Source organism: Pseudorca crassidens, chromosome 2 (genome assembly GCF_039906515.1).
Source record: "Pseudorca crassidens isolate mPseCra1 chromosome 2, mPseCra1.hap1, whole genome shotgun sequence".
NCBI lineage: Eukaryota > Metazoa > Chordata > Mammalia > Artiodactyla > Delphinidae > Pseudorca > Pseudorca crassidens.
This window is the reverse complement of record NC_090297.1, coordinates 44,495,686-44,518,278: the sequence shown is the minus strand read 5'-3', so window position 1 is coordinate 44,518,278 and position 22,593 is coordinate 44,495,686. Positions and strand designations below refer to the sequence as shown.

The 22,593-nt window shown below is 44.9% G+C and overlaps 1 pseudogene; it reads left to right on the top strand.

The window, feature by feature from the left end:
- Nucleotides 1-985: 985 nt before the first annotated feature.
- LOC137208836 (solute carrier family 25 member 3 pseudogene) lies at nt 986-21,742 on the top strand (annotated as a pseudogene).
- The last annotated feature ends 851 nt before the right edge of the window (nt 21,743-22,593 follow it).

Sequence of the window (22,593 nt, the reverse complement as noted above, 5' to 3'; positions counted from 1 at the left end):
ACAAGGGGAAAGACTTTATAGAGATGCTGAAGCAGAGCAAGAAAATTATTTGATTGGTTATAGCTTAAGCGTTTGCCTTATTTGGAAAATCAAAACCAATCACAAACAGCCTAGCTGGTTGGTTTCCTTACATAAATTGCCAAAGCATTAAAGTCCTCTCAGTCTAAGGGCCTTGTTTAATTAATTAACATTGGTATAGGACTACAATGGGGCTTCCCTGGTGGCACAGTGGTTAAGAATCTGCCTGCCAATGCAGGGGACACGGGTTTGAGCCCTGGGCCGGGAAGATCCCACATGCTGCGGAGCAGCTAAGCCCGTGAGCCACAACTACTGAAGCCCGTGAGCCTAGAGCCCGTGCTCCGCAACAAGAGAAGCCACCGCAATGAGAAGCCTGTGCACCGCAACGAAGAGTAGCCTCCACTCATCACAACTAGAGAAAGCCCACGGGCAGCAATGAAGACCCAATGCAGCCAAAAATAAATAAATTAATAAACTAATTTTTTAAAAAAATGCTACAATAAGGAAACGAGCTCAGTAAGACTTGTTGATTGAGAAGTCTTGTATCTGCCTCTGCTTTCCCTCTGGCCATCATCCCTAGTTTGTGGTTAGAATTTTATACCAGCCAATTTTTTAAAAAATAATTATGATATAACATGTATAAAGTGTGTAATGAGCACTAATCTTCAAAGTACAGCTTGATGAATTTTCAGAGTTGTATACACATCCAGGATATGTGTTGAATTACTAATCAGAGAACCTTAAAAAATTCTTGACCTCCCATCATCCACATTCTGTGGCTTTCAAACTTTAGTGAAGTTTCATGAAGAATCCACCCAAGGGAGCTTATTAAAATTGCATAGTCCTACTCTCAGATTCTCATTCCGAGGGTCTAGGGTGTGATCAGGGATTTTAAATAAAATTCTCCAGATGATTCTGATGGAGGTGGTCTATGGATCACACTTCTGAGAAACACTGGCCTCCCTACATGATAAAAGTCAAAGTCCTGAACAGGTATTAAGGCGTTCCCTAATTTGACCCAATTCTATTTTTTTCAGACTCAACCCTTGCTGGTTTCCACCATGCCAAATTACTCACCTCTCCTCAGTGGGTCATGCACTCATGTTTCCCCTAACCTGGAATTATCTTTCCATTTTTCTTTATATAACTGACTCCTACTCATCCTTCAAGACCTCTGAGAAGTCTTCTTAAATTCATCAGGCAGAATTAGTTGCCCCTCATTGTTCATCCAGAACTTTATTCAAACTCCTGTCATAATACTTATCACACAATACCAATTTTTAATCTCCTTGTTTAGACGTAAGCAAAAATATGTCTGGCTCTTTGCTAAACCCCTAATACTGCATAGGGGCCAGCACACAGTGAGTGAATGAATGAATATATGCTACTTATTTACACGTGGAGTCATTTAGTTCTCATTTTCCAGGCCAATGAGACTGCAAGCTCCCTAAGAGGAGAGAGGATTTCTGACTTTCGTAAACTCCAGAATCATGGCAGGGATTCAGTAGTCAATGAAAAAAATACCTAATGAATGAAAATAATCAGCACCCTCTCTCAATTTAGTGAGAACTTCCATGCTTCCTAAACCTTCACAACTCTTGGAGGGAAACAAGAGTGGAGTGTGGGTGTTGGAGGGAGATATCCTTCCCATCTGCAAAAGAATGTTAGGTAAGGCCGGAAGCTGAGGGACTGGGCCTCCAACACCAGGTTCCTGGTTCTCTCTGCCCATTCCCTCCATAGAACACTCTGTGGCCATGGAGATGACCATTACCATAAGCGGGCAGTTGAGTGAGGACTCCAGAAAAGCCTTTCAGGAAGGCAACGGTGCATGGCGACTCTTCGCCCTCTCACTCACCTCCTTATCTATTTACTTGCCTATTCATGTGTTTACTCATGTTTGTACTTGTTGATTTACTTTTTTAGCATCTTTGTATTAGACTAAGCGGCTGAGCCGGACAGAAGCCACTCTGGGCACGGAAAGCCTTACCCACCAGCGAAAGTGAGACCTAGGGACCACTGACCATTGGCTAAGAAGGGCTGAAGGGCGGGATTCCTGCCGTTATCAGAAGCCCATTCGCCTGAAGGCATGAGGGCGGGGCGAAGAGCGGTCCTGGAGGTGAGGGGCGGGGCGATGCCCCTACTTAAAATTTCAGGAGTGGGATTGCAACCCCAAAGCAGCCCAGCCGATGGTAGAGGTTGTTACGGGTTTAGGTAGAGCACGACTGAAGCCCTGTGGGCGCCGGCCGGCCTGTCCCTCACCCTGACCTTTGGGTTGGCGGGATCTCGGGGGTAAACTCAGATGCATGCGCAATGCACCGGGGCCCCTGAGGGAGGAAGGAGTTCCGGCTGAGGGGAGTGTGTGAGTAGACCGAGCTCGGCCACGTGTGACGCTGGCATTTACCGAACCCTGCAGGTGAGAAGCGCGGGCCGACTCCAGGGCAGGTCCTGGGCGGCGGCTGTGGAGGAACCCAGCTATGAGTACAGCTCCACGAAGTACCTGCAGCTGTGCGGCCTGGGCGGGATGCTGAGCTGCGGGCTGACGCACACGGCCATTGTGCCCCTGGACCTGGTAAAGTGCCGCATGCAGGTGGACCCCGGCGAGTACAAGGGCATCCTGAGCGGCTTCGGCGTGACGGTGCGGAACGACGGGCTGCGCGGCCTGGCCCGAGGCTGGGCCCCGACCTTCCTGAGCTACTCCCTGCAGGGCCTCTTCAAGTTTGGCCCATACGAGGTCTTCCGTATAGATCCGCTACGCGCAGCTCCTGGGCCAGGAGAAGGGCCACGAGTGGAGAAGCAGCCTGTACCTGGCCGCCTCAGGCCGCGGCCCCCAGGATGTACGGTGAGGAGGGCCGGTGGGCCTTCTACAAAGGGGTGGCGCCGCGCTGGATGCGGCAGATCCCCTACACCATGATGAAGTTCGCCTGCTTCGAGCACACCGTCGAGGCGCTCTCCAAGTACGTGGTGCCCAAGCCGCAGAGCCAGTACACCAGAGCTGAGCAGCTGGCCATGACCTTCGCAGCCGGCTACATAGCTGGCGTCTTCTGCGCCGTCGTGTCCCACCCGGCCGATTCCGTCATGTCTGTTCTGAACAAGGAGAAAGGCAGCAGCACGGCGTTTGAGGTTCTTCGCAACCTGGGCTTCGGGGCCGTGTTGAAGGGCCTTTTCGCCCGGATCATCATGATCGGCACCCTGACCGCGCTGCAGTGGTTCATCTGTGACTCGGTCAAGGTCTGTTTCAAGCTGCCTCGCCCTCCGGTCCCTCAAACACCCGAATCCCTAAAGAAGCGAAGTAGGCGTGGATTGGACGACTCCTGTGGCCACTGTTGGCCAGTATTTCGATTCGGTGTGGGATTGCATTCAAACAACACTAGTGTGTAGGATGTTAACGTTTGTGGAGAGGTGACTTAACGTGCAGACCGACTTTTCTTTAAGCGATTGATTCCTTCTTTCTTGCAGTCCAATAGAATTGCAACCGTTTCTTTTGGTGGTTTGAACCATTATCTTTGGGGAGTCGGCATGGTTGCTTTAACTCAATAGCTTTTCCACAATCATAAGGAAAAAATTCTTAACAGGAAGTAACGTTAGGTGATTTCGTGCCTCTAGATTGCATCTTCTTTGATTCACCATTCGGTGGAGATTATCCAAGCATCACTCCTGAATAGCCTACTAATGAGGTTTTAAGGTCAGCACAACTATGTGGGACAGAGAGCAAAGTAAAATTCTGCTACATGGTGCTCATCTCAGTAGAAATCGTGCACCTATTGAATAGACAAAGGACCCATTCCGTATTTCCTGCTCATGTCCATTACAGGTAAAAATTATTAAACGTTAAATTGTGACTTACATTGCCTGATAACTCAGAAAGTATTCACTGTTTTCAAAGAGCATGACATGAAATCTGCATTTTCTCATTTGGCTTTGTCCTATTCTCTTCCTCATGTTGCTGATTAGAACCTAGCTCGCTCCAGGAAGTGCTACAATTGGATCAATGTGGAAAACCAAAACGAGATGAAGGGCAGGCTCTGGGAATATGTAAAGAAAAGTCTCTGTTCTCTAAAGATTTCTTTTGTACAACTCAGCTTTCAACAGCCATACATGCAAAGAAAATCATACCACCCTGACATTTAAACACACACACACACACACACACACACACACACACACACACACACACCCCTACAAATTCCAACAAATTTTGGTTAAATATTAAAGAATGGTTTTTGTAATTTTGAAAGGAAAAAAATCTCACTTTTAATGTAACAAATGTCATTCATTTAATGTGGTAGATATTTCATTGATCTTTACAGTGGTTGAGGTTCATAAAATTTATTGAAGTTATAAGGCACGTTTTCAGTTTTCTGTAGCCTTCACATCTCTGACTGGGGAAACTATAAAATTAGTGAAATTCTGTGAATTAGAGATGTTTGTAGAATGTGAATAAGAAATAAACTTCAATATTATATTTGATATGATTTACCAAAATGTTACACAATTGCCCTAACAACTTGTATTAAAAACCACAAACTTGGGCTTCCCTGGTGGCGCAGTGGTTGAGAGTCTGCCTGCCGATGTAGGGGACGCGGGTTCGTGCCCCGGTCCGGGAGCATCCCACATGCCACGGAGCAGCTGGGCCCGTGAGCCATGACCACTAAGCCTGCACGTCCGGAGCCTGTGCTCCGCAACGGGAAAGGCCACGACAGTGAGAGGCCCGCTTACAGAAAAAAAAAAAAAAAAAAACTCACAAACTTAGGATATGTTAATGTTTTAACTATGTAATAGTAAACCGTTTAGTGGTTAACAGAAAAAAAGTGTCTAAGTATGTTTGAACGTCTTGACTGGATAATAAAGAGCTTGGAGGAAAAAAGTCAGAACTTGTGAATGAGATGCAATGAAATTTATATTTAGCGCTCCTATTTTGTTAGGGAGGATGCAGGAGACAGGTCATTATGTATTTTTAAGACACTTTCACTTTCCCTAGGAAGTTAGTGTCCAGGTTTGTGGAAAAGAAAAGTTCTCAAGGAAGGAGAATGATAAATTTTGAGGAAATAAATTGTGCAGTTTCATTTTTGCAAAGTTTTAAAACATATATTTTTGACTAGTGTAAAATGTTTGTAGGAAGTTTCGTTGGTCAATGATTTATTAAGTAAATTGCTTTCTAATGTAATGTAATTTAAGGAATTGCTACAAAATCTATGGAGTTTTAAGAAAGTGGGAGACCGAGTATTCTGGTCTGTGGTATTTCATGATTGTTCTGTTGACAACACCAGATAATTTCTGTAATATACAATGTGTATGTTTAGACAAGTATAATCTAAGGAGAACTGTTTGGCATGATTCTTACTGTTATGGACATGGTTGAGAGGATGGGTTTACTTAGTTTGGGTCAGCAGTTTTCATATTCAGTCCCTAGATTTCTTTTTTTTTTTTTAATTAATTTATTTATTTACTTTTGGCTGTGTTGGGTCTTCATTGCTACGCACGGGCTTTCTCTAGTTGTGGCGAGTGCGGGCTACCCTTTGTTGTGGTGCTCAGGCTTCTCATTGCGGTGGCTTCTCTTGCTGCCCTTGTTGTGGAGCACCGGCTCTAGGCGCGCGGGCTTCAGTAGGTGGCATGCAGGCTCAGTAGTTGTGGCACATGGGCTTAGCTGCTCCGCGGCATGTGGGATCTTCCCGGACCAGGGCTCGAACCCATGTCCCCTGCATTGGCAGGCAGATTCTTAACCAGTGCGCCACCAGGGAAGTCCCAGTCCCTAGATTTCTATTTGCCTTTTTTTGTTCATGGTAGTTTACAAATGTCTGAATAAATAGGGACCATGGTAGCTAACAATAAAGAATAAAACATAATTTAAGAAAGATAATGTGAGTTCAGAGTCATGAGGTGTTTTTTTCTAGTTAGTATTCCTTTGGAACAATTTAAACTTCTATTCAGTATTTTACCTGGTCTGTAATTACCACTCTGTGAAATCGTGCATATCTGTTAGAATTAGAAAAGCCATAGATTATGTCTGGTATTGTTAGACATTTTATATTCGTTTTCATGCAATCTCAATCTTTGAAGTAGTCCATTTTATATGTAAAGAAACAGACTCAGAAGCTAGGTAACTTGCTCATAAAGCTAATAATTGATACAGTCTGAATCAGAGTCCACATTTTCTTCATCACTCTAGCTCAGCACCTTGACATAACCAATGACTATACTTTTCATAAATTGCTTTTTCTAATACCTCAAAAACTATATTTTTCAAATCTTCTATTTGTATATACTATAAAACTTTACTAATTTTGCACTAATGGGAAGTTTGTAATGTGTCTCAATTGTGAAAAACCTATTGTGTAATAACTTAGAAGTGATCAAACTGCAAACTACTTAAATACATTTAATTTAATATTTAAATTATTTCCGGCACGAGGTCAGTGCCTCATCCCTAACTTGAAGGGACTGATGGTCATAAAAACAGTGATTTTAATTTTTAAAAAATTTGTGGTACTGCAGTTTCAACAAGAGGCTTTACCCTATCACATTCTCTAATTTTTTCCTCTAAGCTTTAGTTCCTACAGCTAAAAAAGCTAGCTTGGGCTATTTATCTTTTCCCCCAGGTGGTGATTAAAAGTAGCTTTTTCAAGTATTTGAGATTAATTTCATGATAGGGAGCTGTAATCTCGTCCATTGATCTGTCTTTTGAGAAGTGAATAAAGAGAATAGGTAAAATCATGAAAAACAAAGGCCATATTTACATGTTAAACCACACTGATGCAGACTGGAGAGAATCAAAGTATTAATGTTCTGAGGATTTTTCCTTGCTGTACAAGTGTGTCTTTAGAAAGTTTTTCTTTAGATCCTTTCAAAGGCAAGAATAATTTTCTGAAGATCACATTTTGATAGGCAACCATTCAATTAAAGTATGCTTGTTTTATGTGGTCTTAAAGATCAATTATTTTTTAAATCATGAGCAAAGAACTATTTGAAAGGAAATTTAAATTTTAGTATTATTTATAAAGCTTTGTCTTGTTTTCCTGAATGCTATTATTTGGATGGGTCAGTGAGTAGAGAGGATGCTAACGATGTAATTATAACTAAGATTTGTTTGTATGTGTGTCCATTTTAGTTAGCATATTTTGAGACCTTCAGTTATAGAGTATCCAAAATTTTAGAGGCAATTTGCTAATTCTGCCCATACCCCAGTCTATAACACTGTTGATCAACATCTACCATGTGCCAACCATTGTTCTAGGCAGAAGAGTTCTCATGAGGAGCACAACACACGGTCTTTGCCCTTGTGGAGCTTAAAGTCTAGTGGAAAAAAATTTACAATTGTGCAAATGCTGCAAAGAAGTGTAGGGTGTTGTAAGATTGTACATCTAAGTGGCATTTGAGGTGATACCTAGAGGATAAGTAGGAGGTAGACCAGCAAAGAGAAGATACACAGCACAGTATGTGCATTTCCCCTGAAGAAAGAGAAGGACTGATGGTTTTGAGAAACTAAGACTTCACTTTGGCTGGAGCCCTTCAGTTGCAGACAGCGTGATGTGAAGTGAAATAGGAAAAGTAGACAGGAAGACATTCGCTGCAAGCTCTGTAGTTCTTGTTGAAGATTCGAACTTAGAGTGTTCTTAGAGCCATTGGAAAACCCCCGAAGGACTATGAGCATGCAATGACCTTCAATTTGCTGTCTGGAGAGAAATGGAGCAGAGGGAGAGAGGTTAGTTAAAATGTTCTTGCTGGGGACTTCCCTGGTGGCCCAGTGGTTAGGAGTCCGCCTGCCAGTGCAGGGGACGTGGGTTCAAGCCCTGGTTCGGGAAGATCCCACATGCCGCGGAGCAGCTAAGCCTGTGCACCTCAACTACTGAGCCTACGCTCTAGAGCCCACGAGCCACAACTACTGAGCCTGCGTGCCACAACTACTGAAGCCCACATGCCTAGAGCCTGCGCTCCGCAGCAAGAGAAGCCACAGCAATAAGAAGCCCGTGCACCGCAAGGAAAAGTAGCGCCCACTCGCAACAACTAGAGAAAGCCCATGCACAGCAACAAAGACCCAACACAGCCAAAAATAAATTAATTAATTAAAAAAAAATGTTCTTGCTGCAATCCAGGTGAGAGAATGGTACCCTGGACTAGGGTGATGACAAGTGAAATGTTAAAATACCATGAGAAGCCAAAAGGTGGAAACAACCCAGATGTCCATCAGTGGTTGAAGAGATAAACAGATTATGATATATGCAGGCAATGGAACATTACTCAACCATAAAAAGGAACGAAGTACTGATACATGCTACAACTTGGATAAGAAAGAAGCCAGACACCAAAGGTCACATATTGTATGATTCCTTTTATATAATATGTCAAAATAGGCAAGTCCATAGAAACAGAAAGCAGATTAGTGATTACCTGGGGCCGGGGTGAAGGGAATGGAAAGTACTTGTTTAATGGATATGAAGTATTTTCCCCTGGGTGATAAAAGAGTTTTGAAAGTGGAGAAAAGTGGTGGTTGGACATTGTGAAAAATTAAATGCCACTTAATTGTATACTTTTAAATGGTTGTGTGTTAAATGAATCTCATCTCCATAAAAAAAGCTCTCATGTGATGCTTTATGCATAATAGCCCCAAAGTGGAAACAACCCAAATGTCCATCAACTGATGAATGGATAAAAATGTTGTATATCCATACAATGAAATATTGGCACCATAAAAAGAGAATAAAGTACCATTTGCCATAAAAAGAAGCGAAGGAAGAAAATACGTGCTACAACATGGGTGAACCTTGAAATCATTATGTTAAGAAGCTAGACACAGCCACACGTTGTATGATTCCATTCATATGAAATGTCCAGATTAGGCAAACCCATAGAAAGTAGATTAGTGGTTGCCAGGGGCTGGAGTGGGAGTTGAGGGATGGAAGGGAGGAATGAGAGTGACTGATAATGGGTACGGGATTTCTTTTTGGAGCGATGCAAGTGTTGTGGAATTAGTGGTGATGGCTGCGCTATTTTGTGAGTATAGTAAAAGCTGTTGAGTTACACACTTTAAAAGGTGGATTTCATGGTATGTGAATTATATCTCAATAAAGCTGTTATAAAAATATCATGAGACTATAAAATGCACCTTAAATATCTATTTCTTCCTTAAAGGACAGCCCTTACCTCTATCTTCCTCAATCAAGTGAAGACTACAGCTCCAAATGTAAACTGCTGTGACGTGTTAAATTCCATATAAATGAGTAGGAAAAAATCCACCATGTTGTGAAGGCTGGAAATTGCCTCTAGGGAATGAAAAATCTCTTGGTTTCTAGGGACGCAGAGATGATTAATTTTGGAGAATCATCTCACAATGTAAGGTGTTGAGCACCAACAATTTTGCCCTCTATTGTAAGGAAGAAAGGGGAACAGATGGATTCTGAGAAAAGCAGGTGTGTGTATAGTGTCCAAGAAAACCTCAGTTAACCAGAAACATTCAGGAATTGGTGCTTTAAAATCCCCTTTTGTTTATAATCCTTGATTAATTTCTCTTTTATAATGTACTGAATATGATTAATAATTTAGGGATTATTTTGCAAATAATTTTTTGTAAAGCTTCTGAACAAAGCTTTGTAAAGCCTCTGCACAAAGCTTTGTAAAGCCTCATGGGCCATCAGCTATGAAAATCAATGCTTGTTGAATAGCTAGAGCAGGCGTAGGGCTTTTGTGGATGGATGTACACAGACTCTAGACATAAAGGGACATGGATGTGAGCATGCGTGTGCGTGTGTTTAATCCTCAGTGTTAGTTTGAAATCTTGTCATTTGCCTCTCCTAAAACATAGAGAGAAGGAAAATATCTGGTTTACTCTAAGATTATTTATTGAGTATCTACTGTATGATATTACCTCTGTTAGCTAGGTACTTTTGCATGTTATTTTACTGTATTTTTACTTTGTGTTCTAGTAGGTTGTTTCAAAAATTGGTGATTTCATGCCTAAACTATAGGTAGTCCTGTGAGTTACCACAGTGCTCCAAAATGGTAGGCTATTTCTAAGGAAATGATATTTCTAAATTATTATATTTTTAATATATGTATATCAGTATTTCTATCTTTCCTGCCATAAAGACATAAAACATGTTTTCAGAAAATACTAGTAAAAATTGGTATTCTGGAAAGAGATTCTGTGAGTTGAAAGAACTCTGCCCCTTTGCAAGGCTGGTTAATTCACGTAATTGTCACAAATACACATAATTGTCAGGCTTCAGACAGGAATCAGAGCTGCTGACAGGGTGATTGTCTGTTTTTAAGAGGATGGATGGAAACCTGGCAAAGAACCACGGTCCCTTCATCTCCAGTAGTGCTCGAATTCTGGCTGTAGTTACATCCTACTGCCGGATGTGAGGATTTGTCACTGTAATCATTTTCTCATACCTTAATGTCTCCCCCGACCCTTACCAAGAATATAAAGCTTTTTGGTTGCACTAAATCAGTTATCATCCATCTTATTCATCTGTGTTGTATTTTGAAACTTTTGCTTTTTTAGATCGTTACCTATATCTGATAAATGCTGTTGCTAATATTTATAGCAACCATTTACCGTACCAAACATTGTGCTAAGAACTTTACATACAGTGTATCATTTATTTACAAAAATTTTGTGAGTTTGTTACTTGTATAAGTTAGGATTTTTTTTGTTTGTTTGGCTGCAAACAACACAAAATCTATTACACAACAGGTTAAACCATAAAGACATTGATTTTTAACAAGAAATCTGGAGACAGGCGGACCAAGGTTGGTTCAGTAGATCAGTGTTGTCCCCAGGGACCTAGGCGCTCTCGGTCCTTCTTCTCTGCCGTCTGTAGTGTGTCCGTGATGTTTCCCCTTGTGTTCAAGAGATGGCTGCCACCATAGCAAACATCACATCTCCGCAACAGCATCCAGATCAGGAAGCAAGGAAGGCAAAGGCAGATGGGCTTTCTCTTCACGTGTCTCTCTTATCAGAGAGAAAAATCTTTCTCACAAGCTTCTGGCTGACTTCCCCTTTGGCCTCATAGGCCAGAATTAGGTCACATGCTTTCCTGTAGCCCCTATAAACTAATCATTGACAACAAGAACGGAGGACTTAGATCAATGTGACACATCTGCGGGGATTAGGCACATGGAGTCCTGAGCAAATCCAAGATTTTCTGTTGTCGTCGTTAGCAAGGAAGAGGAGGTAAATGGCTGTTGGGTAGGCAACCAGGGTTTGCCTTTATATTCTTTTCCTTTTTTCGCAAAGGAGGCAACTGAGGCTCAAAGTAAGGTAAACCATAGTGACCAAACCAGGATTCAAACCAGATTTGCCTGCCCCCAGAACAGTCTTGTTGTCACATTACTTCCTTTAGCTTGGAAATTGCTCTGAGACAGAGCTACTATAGATCATATCACAAGGGATTTATTACTAAAAGTGTCAGAAAAACTCCTTTCTAACAGCGACTAATCCATAATGAAGTCTCAAAACCAGGAATCTGGACAATGGCGGTCCATGGATAATGAGATATGATTAGATCTAAAGTTTGCTATCGTGCTCTGTAAAAGAGAAACCAGGTGAGAAGAAACACACAAAGAAACATCTTAAAAGAAAGCAAATGTTTGTAAACCTTTTTTGTAGTCACCCTCAGTCTTTTCTTTCTGCACTTTTCTCCCCACTGACTTTCCAGAAATGGGCAATTTCTTTCAAATGCTGCGTACCAGAAAAACGCAAAGGATTCATCAGATGAACAAATTTCAAAGAGCCACTACCAATTTTTTTTCCTTAAGAAATACACCAAGCCAAAAAAAAAAAAAAGTTATGAAGAACCTAGGGGCAGGACAGAAATAAAGATGCAGATGTAGAGAATGGACTTGAGGACACGGGGTGGGGGGAAGGGTAAGCTGAGATGAAGTGAGAGAGTGGCATGGACACATATACACTACCAAAGGTAAAATAGCTAGTGGGAAGACGCAAGAGGGAGGTGATATGGGGATATATGTACATGTATAGCTGATTCACTTTGTTATAAAGCAGAAACTAACACACCACTGTGAAGCAATTATACTCCAATAAAGATGTGAAAAAAAAAAAGAAATACACCAAGCATCCAATTTGCTGCTGATAAATTCTCTGTAAGTAGCATTATAATTAAGCACACACAAAACCATTTGTGTTTCCAAGAATACAGCTGGACTGGCCCTGAATCGGTGATAGCGCATGGGCACCGAGAGGGAGGGTTCCATTGCATCTCAACTACCATGTACCTTCTTTGTGCAGCCACCAATCTGTCTCTCTCCCCCAACACATCCTCTGAATCACAGGCCATTGCCCATTCACCCCGTGTCTGTCACTGAGCTAGCTTTTGGCCACCTTCACTGAGCCTTGAGACTGGCTGTCCTGCTTCCAGGCTCCAGTCAGAAACAATGGCAGGAAACTGAGTGGTACACCTTTCTCTGCATGAGTCCCCACCACCTCAGACCCCCAGACTCGGCCCTCGGAAATGGAACAATGGTCTTGGCAAAACTGGAGAAAAAGAGACAGTGGAGGGCGGGGTGGCAGGAAAGGTGGAGCAATCAGACCAGGCTTCCAAGCCTGGCTTCACCACTGGCTTTTCATGGCTTTGACAGGTTATCTTACCTCCCCAAGTCATAGTTTCCTCATATGGAAAATGGGGAACCACAGCACCTACCTTGAAGACTGATTGTGAGAATTAGCAATAAATCATGTAAAACACATGGCATAAAATAAAAGCTCAGTATATTACAGCACTTCTTATTTTACCAGTCCCTTAGTAAAGGAAGGCAGTTAGCATGGAAAGATTTAGCCTGTGTTGCGTTGTATTGTTGTTGTGGTTGTTCTTGGTTATATACAGGATTTATTTGCTTTAATTTTTAATGCATCATAAAGTACATAACCCTTTGTGGGAAACGCAGTGCACAGGGAAATGAAAAGCAAGTAGCCTAGTCTGTTGTGAGTATAGACGCCTACGCCGGCAACCCCATGTCTCCCCGGCCCCTAGGCAAACAGTTTCTTTCACAAGTGTGTTTTTGGTATGCAAATCACTCTATGCAGATTTCTGTGTGCAAAATACAACGTAGAAAATGGCCCTCTTGCCAAGGGAGATAGGAGATGTTGGCTGCCATCAAATGAATTAGCTGCAAAGTTTAGATTTCTTTCCCTACTGCTCTTTCTAACAATCTATGGGGCGAGCATATTTTTGGCACATTAAACCGAATTATTTTGGCTTTAGATTGTGTGTTCTTGTGATAAAAGTGTGTTTATTGAAGCCTGTAACTACGGTTTGAAGGCATAATACTGTTTAGCGGGATTTAATTTAGCATTTCGCAACAGCGTGCCACCTCCCGTCTGGTAAAAACGCTTGTTCTGAAGCCACAGGTGGCTTCCGTCAGAGGTTAGGCTGCTCGTCTCCATGTACTTCCTACTTTTCTGTGAAGATTTGTGCTTATTAACAGATTTAAGTTTATATTTTGGAGAATGTTTTCTCCCTAATTAATGGATGTCTTAGTAAGTGAAAGGAATACATTTAACATTAAAACCATCTTTTTCTTTGGGTGAGCATGGGAATCCAGCACTTCATTCACAAGGCCGTATTTTATCATCCAGGCAGAATAATAATATGTCTCTTTTATGGTGTTTCTCACCATTTTCAAAGTCTTTTCCTTTTGGCTCCTCTTGTGAGCTAATGGAAGTGGGTGAAGCAAAGCCTTTGTCTGAGGTCACTTGTTAACAGACAAGCCCAGGGCTGGGAGTTTTGTTTTTCCTGATCATACTCAGGGAAAGCTGCAACTGCAGGCCAGTGGCCCCACCAACTTTCCCCTCTCTCCTCTTCTTTCCTTTCCCTTCCCCCAACCATTTTTTGCTTGGTCTGAATGTTTCAAACTTGCCAAATGAGACACTCATTAATTTTACAAAAACAAAGTCTAAATTAAAGGCATTTTTCAAAGCAAAGTACCTCATCAGAGAGAGAAAGACAAGTGTAGCTTACTTCTGCTGGACATCCGAATGGCTGGAAAAGAGAGAGGAGATAATGTCTTCACTCACTCATTTATTCATTCATACATTCAGGCATGCGTGTGTGCATTCATTCATTCAACATCGTGCCTAGCGTCTGTCAGGCATTGCCCCAGGCACAGGAACACAAAGATGAAAATAGTCCCAACCATTGAGTTCACTGTCTGTCAGGGAAGATAGATATGTGTAAACAAACCGACATTGGCGTTGATTCCCCAACAGAACTATGTACAAAGTATAAAGGTGGCACAAAATGGGATCATTAACTCCATCAGTCTTGTACTAAGGAAACATTTTTTGGAAGAGTTACATCTGAACGAGATTTTGAAGGATGAATAGGTGTTCTCCAGGTCGGTGGGAGTGTGGAGAAGAAAGAGCACTTGAGGTAGAGGGAATAGTAAGTGTGAAGCACAGAGGCCTGAATCAGCAAAAGATGGGGAAGGGCTTCCCTGGTGGCGCAGTGGTTGAGAGTCCGCCTGCCGATGCAGGGGCCACAGATGCGTGCCCCGGTCTGGGAAGATCCCACATGCCGCGGAGCGGCTGGGCCTGTGAGCCATGGCCGCTGAGCCTGCGCGTCCGTAGCCTGTGCTCCATAACGGGAGAGGCCACAGCAGTGACAGGCCCATGTACCGCAAAAAAAAAAAAAAAAAAAAAGATGGGGAAGATTTTCATCAGACAAATTTCTTTGGCTTATGAACAGGGAAGGAGAGAGGTATGGAAAATATTCTCAACATCTCATAGATCTGTTTCCCCCTTTTATTTCTACTTCACTACGTGTGCAAGGTTACTTTATGGCTTGTCCAAATTATTGCCATAGGCTGGTCTTGTTGCCTCTAGCTTCTTCCTTCCTTAACATAGAAGAATACTTCAAAGGCCCTGCAGTATTCATCCCACCCACGTCTGTTCCACTGGGCAGAAAATGAAGCCCAAGCACCTGACCCCAGAGCATCTGAGGCCTGTTATGACATGGTCCCTCCTCACGCCACTGCCCACACCTCACACTGTCTCTCAGGTCCCAGGCTCCAAGCCCGGCCTGCCTGCTTCTACCTCCCTTCCTTTGCCCGTGTCAGTCCCACTGACGGGGCTGTCCATTCCTCACTGATCTTCACTCTAGTCCTTCAAGAGTTAGCTCAGGGACACTTTGGCTGGCTGGAATTGGCTCCATCCTCTGTCTGCCAATATTGTTTCAGAGACTAAACAGGTTTTGGAGTCCCAAGATGTGGGTTCCAATCCTGGCTCTGGCTTTAGACAAGTTTCTGAGACTCAGTTTCTCCAACTGTAAAAGATGATGGTTTACCTTGCACAGTGGTTCTAGGATTAACAGAGCACGCTGTTGGAGTGACTGACACACAGTCAGTCCTCAGACATTAGAGCTATTATTATTGTTATAATTTAACTTCTTTGTGAAATTCAAACAATTGTAACTACCTTTTTTTTTTCTTTTTTAAAATATTTATTTATTTGGCTGCACTGGGTCTTAGTTGCGGCACTTGGGATCTAGTTCCCTGACCAGGGATCGACCCCTGGCCCCCTGCATTGGGAGCGTGGAATCTTAACCTCTGGACCACCAGGGAAGTCCCGTAACTACCTTTTTAATTTGCCACGACGATCATATAAGCTGATGAGTATGAAATTTCTGTAAACTGAAAAGCCCTTAGATAAAGCTAATTACTATTTTTATCTCCTACTAGTGCATTTTTGTCTACTATTTGTGTCTCCATTTATGTACTCATTCATCTTTTAATTCATTCATCCATTTACTCATTTAACAATAAGTAAATTCCCAATATTTGGTACATTGTAAGCTCACCATGGAGGATATAAAGATGAATTTGAAATGCCCGCAAAGAGTACAGGCCTTATGAGAGAATCAGACAGGAAGGCAGTCACATCTAAAACCAGGTGGGGAACCCAGGGACCAAGATGACTACGGAATGTGGGAAGGCTGAGAGCTCAGGGATGAGTTACAGAAGAGCAGCCCTGTGCTTGGGTCTGGATGGATGTTACGAGGTGGGGAAGCGTGTGGCAGGCTGAGGGAACTGGGTCAACCTGGGCCGGGAGTGTGAGACCACTTAGGGTGTCGGGGAACTGCGGTGAAGGCAAGCATGGTTTTCAGTCATCCCTATCCCCCCCGCAGTCCCTGCAGCACACAGGGCCCAGAGCTGCACAGTAAGTCGTGATGGGACGTTCCCCAGTGCAGCAAGAAAAGCTGCCCCAGCCACCATGCCAGCTGTGCCCCCAGGTCCCCCAGAACTCTCCCTCATGGCCCTGAGGGTGGAGATGGCGTGTTTTTGCCAAGGAGCTGCAACATCCATCATGTAATAATATGAGTCAACGGGAAAATAGGGTTTGTGCTACAGAATTTTGCTTTGAGTCAATTTTGCTGCAATGTATATATAGTTACAAACTGAGGGACTGTCTGCCCTTTAAAGTCTGTGGGACAAGGGTGACACCATGGAGGTGTTAAAATAAGCATTAAGTTCATGATCAGAAAATGGGCTATAGGGCACTGACTATAAATTGTCGGAGGTTGAGGATTAATGACCTTTCCTGCCCCATATGTGGAGAAATAAATGCTTAGAGCAGAAACATGCAGAATTCAGAAAGGCCTGGTACTGTGTCACTACCACCCTCTGAAATGAGGTTTTGAAAATAAACACTTGAAAGTCTGCCCAGATTGTTGTAATCTTATTAATCTAACAAAGAGACTCAGTAAGTGCCTCAACCAGGGGGATGGTGTTTACCATGTAATTTGCAACAAGCTGATAAACACACCCTTGCCCCACTTGCAGAAAACTCTGATGTTCCCTGCAAAGAAGCAGTTGGCAGGAACACAGTAATAAAGGATTAGAGACCCAAAAGCCACGGTTTAGGTCCTGAGTAAATGTTTGTTCATCTCCCCTACACCCCAGCCTCCCAGCCCCCTGCCGTTTCCAAGTGCAGAGGTACAGTGTGTGGTTCATGCCACTCTTGCCCTCCTAAGGGTGCTGCCATGATGCTTCGACCCTTCAGAGCAGTCTGCCAAGATCTCCCTATGTGGGATTTCTGCCCTGGGGTCCTGCTGGGCAACTCTGAGGTCATCCTGGCTTCTTTGGTGGATTTGGGGGCTGGCTTCTTTCCACAGTCTGAGGGGATTGCAGAGGGCAGTGTTCCCTCCCCCCGTCTGTAGGGGCCGTGTTGTTTGACAACCCCGGTGAGCATGGCTCCTCATAGAGTTCTTGGTTGTGAATCACAGGACGACCTCTGGCTAACTCAGCAGAAAAGGTATTTGTTGGAAGAATAGTAGGCAGGAGCTAGGCAGGCTAGGCAGCCGGGGTCATGCCAACTCCCCACAGGCAAAGTCTGGCTGCCCCATCACACAGCCCAGCTACCTCTTCCTCAAGGCCACCAGCTCTGCAGGTCATCTCTAAGCATGGTCAGAACCTTTGTCTGGCTCCCTCAGGACTAGGATTGCAGGAAGGGGCATGCATTTGGCTAACGCCCAGGCCCAGCTTCCGCCTTCTTTGTGCAGGGTAAGCCCTGCCTGCCACCAGGACCCACACAAAAGGAAGAGATTTGGAGGTTGGATGGTCAAACAATGAAATATCCACTCAGTCCTCTGAATAATCATGGCTAACACTTTCTGAACACTGTGTCAGGCCCTTTGGATCAGCGGTCCCCAGCCTTTTTGGCACCAGGGACTGGTTTCGTGGAAGACCATTTTTCCACGGCCGGTTTGGGCGTGGGGTTTGTTCAAGCTGTAAGGCGAGCGATGGTGGTTCAGGCCGTAACGCGAGCGATGGGGAGCGACAGATGAAGCTTTGCTCGCTTGCCCTCTGCCCACCTCCTGCTGTGCGGCCCGGTTCCTAACAGGCGCCAAATGGTCGCGGTCCGTGGCCCGGGTCGTTGGGGACCCCTGGTCTACATGGATGAACTCATTGAGTCCTTACAACAGGTCCATAGGAAAGGGCTCCATTTTACAGATGAGAAACTGAGACCTGGAAAACTGAGTTAACACGCAGCTAGGAAGCCACGGAACTGTGAGTCAGGCCTCACCGTGGGGTTTGGACAGAAGTCAGTCACTGTCCGCAGAGGCTCTGGAAAGCTACGTGTAAACCTCACCTGAGATGAGCCTCTCTCATATGAGCTGGCTGACCCAGTTTGCTCCTCTAACCTGCTCTCCTTCCTGTGTTTTGCTCTGTTTCCAGGCCCACCTGCTCCCTCATCCACCTTGTCTATCCAGGCTCTCGCCCCCATCTGTTTATGCAGGACCCCTCTCTTATTTAACGCTGGTTCGAAAGAGTGTGTGGCCCACTCTGGAAATGCACTAGGACATCGAATGCCAGGATTAATTCTACGTGATGAATTCTTCCACTATATTTTAAAAACGGTTTGTCCTTATGAGGGTCTGTTCCAGGATCTGAGTCACTGAGAAAAAAGCATATTAACCTTTACAAATCTAATAGTCCTAATTTAAAAAAAAATGTGTCTTATCAATGAGTGATTGTAACATGTATAGCAATAGAATTTGACATTTAGGGATTTCTATTATTTTTCAAAATTGGCACGCTTGGAATCTTGTACATGGTGGCACGTGATCAATATTTGCTGTATTAAGGAATGAGAACCAGAGGACTGTCACTCTGGTAATTGCAGCCTTTATTGAAAGATTGACATTCTCTTTGTGAGTATGTTACAATCAAAGCCTCCTTTTCAGTCTTAAAAATACCCTAAAATTTTAGTCCTTTATTTCCTCATTTCTTACTTCCTTTTAGATTACTGATTACCTCCACTTGCACTGTTGGGAAAGGGTTTTTTCTTTAGAAGTACTTTTAGTGACACCCCCCACCCCCAAACACACACACACACACACACACACACAGCATGAGAGAATTTGTCACGTTTCACGCCACGACTGAAATCTAAATACGACTGTTTAGATTCTGAAGTTACCAGGCAAGAACGTGTGTGTCAGTTTGTCTTCTTCGGCAGAGCCCATATTCCACTGTGATTTCTCAGCAAGACATCATAATTATCCATAATTGTAGTGGGCACGGCAGTCAGATAGTGTCTGAACATTAAAGCCATCCTTCTAAAAGCAAAGTATCAATGCAGTGGGGCACAGTACACCATGTCTTTGCAGGCCCAAGTTGTGGTTAGAAGGTACCCGACCAGCTCCTTCAACTCCACTCTGAATAAAGTTTCTCAAATGACAATGGGCCAATGCTTTAGAAATAAAGTTGTTTTGAATAAAAAGCAATTGAAGATGTAGGACTCCAGGAGTGACCCAAAAAGGAAGGGAAAGGCCTCAAGACGCGTTTCCCTAAATCGGAATGACTGAATTCGTTTCCACCAGCTTGATCCTTTCCTGAAGGCGGTGAACTAGAGCGCGTGCAGTCCCCCTCCAACAGCTCATCAATCTCCTGCCACAAAGATGAGTCAGGGCTGCAACCAGAGCCTCATCCTGCCTCCCCTCGGCAGAGCACCTGCCAGGCTGCGTTAGGAGTGAGCGATGCCCGCACAGTCCACACCTGGCGCTGGGGGCCTCAGGAGGAGAAGAGGAGCCCTCACAGCACACGCTGCTCTCCTCCCAGACCCCACCGCTCACACGCCCTCGGGCTGGTCTGTCACATCCTGTTGTCAGCAGCGGAGCAGCAGGCAGATGTGTGGTGCTCAGACCACAGAGACGCTGTCACAACGGAGCTGCTCCCGGGTCGTGTTCCTGTGAGAGGGTAACAGTTTCTCAGCAGCTGCAAGTCTGGCCCTGCCGCTGGTTGTTTAGGGGGCTTGCCTCTCCCAGGGGTCTAAACCCCATAAAATCAGTCTTCCTAAAACTTCTCTAAGGTTGCTGTTCACATTGCAAATTCCTTGGGGGTACCTACCTGGACCGCCGGGGTGAATTAAACATCTCGTGTTGTCCACGGAAAACTCTGTGGACCAATAGCAGTGATCCTTTTTTCTGCCTGGACAGACTGAAGGTCCCTGGGCCTCCCTGTGGGCAGATAGACCTGGGGTCAGCAGCTGTGCGTTCAGATTCCAGCACAGCCACCCGGGCGGGTTTCCTAACCCATCCAAGCCTCGATTTCCTCATAGGAAAAGTGGGGATAATAGTACTCACTTCCAGAGGTGGTTTTGAAGCTGAGAAGTGCACATGTACAGCACCTAGCATGGCACCTGGCACACTCCAGGTGTCCTATTTACTGGACTTGTCTATTGTTAAGATCTTTAAAAAGGTGGCCAGTGTGACACATTTGAGACACTGCCCTGAGAACAGAAACAGAGATGGCCATTAGGGAGAGAGGCCTCCCCTCCTCCCGAGTGCACGGGGAATTCTCCTTTCCCTGAGCTCTCCAACAGTATTTAAACTCCCAACCAGGCCCTGGCACTTGGACCTAAACTCCATCGTGGGTGAGCTTCACTTGCCCTGTGAGATAGCTTGCAATCTGCCCTATGACCACTTCTCTTAAACTTTCTCTCCTTTGGTGTGTTCTCCTTTCATAGTTGGCATTAATGGCTTCAAAGAGCCTGAAGGGACCTTGGTGCTCACCTGGGTCATGGGCAGAGTAACAAGGGCAGTGGCAGAGGTGTGGGTGATATCCCTGCGCTCCTGGTCCAGCACTCCTGCTGTCCTCCACTCGGTCCTGGGCGTGCGTGTCCTGAAGTGCGGACGCCCAGGGAGACACTTGCTTGGATGAGCTCCTCCTGCTGATCCAGCAACACAGCCAGCCTCTTGCAGGAAGGAAGAGAGGCAGCAAACGCTGTGCTTAAAGCAGCTGTTTTGGGGTCTGGCCCCTATTAACTGTGGAGCCCCCTAAGGTTGAACGCGGGTCATCCTGGCACCAACAGTTACTGTCTGGAGAAGTTAATGACATGAGCCTCGTCTGTGGCTTCCTTCTGATCCTGGAAATTTTATAGTCTGTGAATGTGTCCTGGCCCCACGCTCCATCCTCACCAGGCCCAGACTCCAGCCGCACACCTGTGCCCCAGTCCTTCCCCGCACCCTCCTGGCAAACCAGACCCAGGGACAGTCCAAGAGTCTCCCTCGTCCATGCCTACCCGGGTGACTGAGCACTGCTGGCTTCTCAGCACTTCTGGATGTTCAGAACTGTCATTCTCCCCACTCCACCCAGCTTCCAGTTCAACCCCTCACTCCTCTCCTGAGCCTTCTGTCCACAGCCCTGTCCCCTGGCTCCAGCTCTCCCTGGGAAATTTCAACCTCGGTGTTCCAGGGCTAAACTGCTGGTACCACCAGCAACTCCCCGGGTGTCCCTTCCCACAGGCTATCCATTCTCTCTTCTGAACAGGTCTTGATGGGCTACCTTCTCTATCACGCTGGTTCAGGTCACGGTCACCTTTGGTCTTGGTTCCTACACTAGCCTCCCGGGCACCCTGCCCCCAGCCTCACCCCCTCCTCTAGTTCTCCCTCTTCTCTGAATGGGTTATCTCTGCAAGTCAGATCTCCTTCCCCCATCCATGATCTTCAGGGCTCCCCTAGCCCCCTGGGGGGAATCTACCCCTGGCTTTGGTAATACATCATGACCCCCTGTGATCTGGTCTCCGCCAACCACTCTAGCCTACGTCTTCCCTTTCTACCCCTCTGACTTCCTGGGTCCCTCCTCCTGCAGGTTCCCTGCCTGGCAGGCCTACCTCCCCCCACCAGCCTCCTTCTTCAACTGGCTGACTCCTCACCATCCTTCCAGACCCAGCTCCTGCATTGCTATCTCTGGGGCCAACCTCAGCCTCTAGGGTTAAGGTCACAGCTCCTAACTGTCCTTCTTTCTAGCCTGGATCTTAAGGCGCTGTTGCTGTCTGTCTACACATGTCTCCCAGACAACTAGAGTGTTGTTCCAAGACAGGGCCATGCCCCTTCACCTTTGGGTCCCCTGAGCCTAACAGATGGGCAGTCAGTGGCTAACTTGCAATGGCGCTCAGGCTAGGATGTGAAGATCCAACGCCCATGCCTCTGGCTTGGGCAGACAGAATGATGTGCCCTGCTCATGTGAAAGGACCCTATCTCCAACTTCATCTCCTACTCCTCTTCAACTCTGGTGACAAGAGCAGGGCTGCAGGGTCATCTAGCTTCAAATACTGACTCAATGACTTACTAGTTTTGGGACTTTGGGCAAGACACTTAAACTCTCTGAGCCTCAGTTATCTCATGTGTAGAGTGGAGTTGATGAGTAAGGCCCTGCACATAGTAGATACTTTAAAGTGAGAGATATTAACTCAGTGGCTTTTTTGGTAAATACTGTAAAATTAAATGCAGTAAGGCTGATGTATTATTGCATTAGCTATAGAAACATACCAGGGGGTGATGGAGTGAGCACAGGGATAGGAGCTAAAAGATCCCAGTTCTACCTCTGTCACCGAACCAATAATGTCCTCCATGGCTTAAAAAAAGGGGGGAAGATTTGATTAAATTGGTAACTAGATTCACTCTCAGCTCACAGATCAGCTGATTCTAAGATTCTTTGATTCGACAGTTTTATGAATTACCATGTGTAGCCTGAGGCTTTATTGAGGTTTTTAAGGGGACATGCATTCAAAACTTAATTCTATTGAAGGGCAAAAGACCAGCATTGGAAGGCCAAGTCAGG